Source organism: Gossypium hirsutum, chromosome A11, assembly GCF_007990345.1.
Source record: "Gossypium hirsutum isolate 1008001.06 chromosome A11, Gossypium_hirsutum_v2.1, whole genome shotgun sequence".
In the NCBI taxonomy this organism is placed as follows: Eukaryota; Viridiplantae; Streptophyta; class Magnoliopsida; order Malvales; family Malvaceae; genus Gossypium; species Gossypium hirsutum.
The window spans coordinates 65,161,873-65,164,037 of NC_053434.1; positions in this window are offsets into that span (position 1 = coordinate 65,161,873).

Here is a 2,165-nt window from a genome sequence, read left to right on the forward strand (position 1 = left end):
CGGCTCGTTCGGGATCCAATACAATACGAAAACACATTTTTAGACGTCAGCAGTCATCACACTATCTCGATATAAAAATATGGCATGTATAGCTAGACTCATACATGCTACGCTAGTTCCGAGAATCGACTAAACCATAACTCTGATACCAATAAAATGTAACACCCCTAACCCGTCTCCGTCGCCGAATTAGGGTTACGAGGCATTACGAAACCAAGCTCACATAAACATAACTTTAATATCTAATTCCAAATGCAAGTCCAATTCATGAACATATATAATCAAATTCAAGCATGGAAGTTAAACTCTTTTCGCATTGCTATTTACACAATAGGATTCAAAATTATCCAAAACATTATCAAGCCTATACATGCCATAAGATCGAGTTCAAATATTTAACAAAATACCAAAAGAAGTCGATAGTGTGATGGACTGTGCTGATGATCCCCGAGCTCGTAACGCGTCTCCAAATCTATAAAAACGAATGAACAAAAGCAAACGAAGTAAGCTTTTATAGCTTAGTAAGTCTCCAGCATAACTAAATGTATAATTATAAACACATAATTATTATAACTTTTTAATCTATTCTACTGAAATTTCAACTAACACAACCAACTAACATTCATACATTATTCTACTCAGACCATTTCATTTATAGTCAGATATGTATACCTGTCGGATGAATTCAGTTTAATATATATATTATACAAAATAACATTACAATTGAATGTATACCACCGAGCATATATATACATATTATATACATATCAAACCGATTGTATATGTACACTCATGGTAAGTTCTAAATCAATTCAAATCTAACACAAATATATATACATCAATCACATCTTATATTTGTTTGTATATAAATATACTCATTACGAATTTATACCTGAATACCTAGGTAACACATACATTCGAAATACACATATATATATATATCTCAAATGCATACATGATTAATTATCAAACACATAGGCTCAACATATATATGTTTAACTACCACATATCACCATATGCATTTATAAATTCAGCAATCACATATATCTAATGTACATATGTATTCATCGATTTCATATAATCACAAATCATAGATATATCCATTGCATATTCTAACACAATTTAAACAGATTCACCGGCATTTTGCCTGCTAGGCTTAAAGCCTGATTCAGTACCCCGGCACTTAGCCTGCTAGACATATAGTCTGAAATGTATCACCGGCATTAAGCCTGCTAGACATATAGTCTGAAATGTATCACCGGCATTAAGCCTGCTAGACTTAAAGTCTGAAATGTATCACCGGCATTAAGCCTGCTAGACTTAAAGTCTGAATTACTTCACCGGCATTAAGCCTGCTAGACGTAACGTCTGTATTACATTCAATCACTTTATAATAATTCAAACTAACAATTTCATATCTTCACTACCATTCAAAAACTTTTACGTGAATATACATACAAAATCGAAACTTTCACATACATATATAATTCCATACCAAATTTCGATTCAAGAATTTATACATGTGCATTTATACATATTCGAATCTACCATATGAATGTATAATTTCATACTCAATTTCAAAACAAAAACTTGTACATATATAAATGCACAATCAATCCTCGCATACTTATAATGACATAACTAAATTCAATACACAACACATACATGTATATTTGCATGCTTATTCGACTTTATATATATATATATATACATACTTATATAATCATTCAAACCATATATATATATATACCTATATCTTATACATACCTTTGATTAATCCAATAATTTATACAAGATCATACTTGTATATTCGAACATGTTATATACAATATCTATAGTCCAAAGTTTATTCAACTATTATACTTTAAATTATAGCTCAATCATAAGATAAAATTAGTATGCATGTATAAATATTAACTAAATAACTTTTAGTTGCTAATAGACTTACCTCGGATATCAGCAAACACGATCGACTATTCGATTACCTTCGATTTCCCCCGATCCAAATTCGTTTTCTTCGTTCCTTGATCTAAACATAGTCAAATTTAACCCTTTTATTCATCAAATCATTCAATTTTATCCAAAAACACTTAAATGGGCAAATTACCATTTTGCCCCAGACATTTTACACTTTTTGCAATTTAGTCCCTATTGCATAAAACACA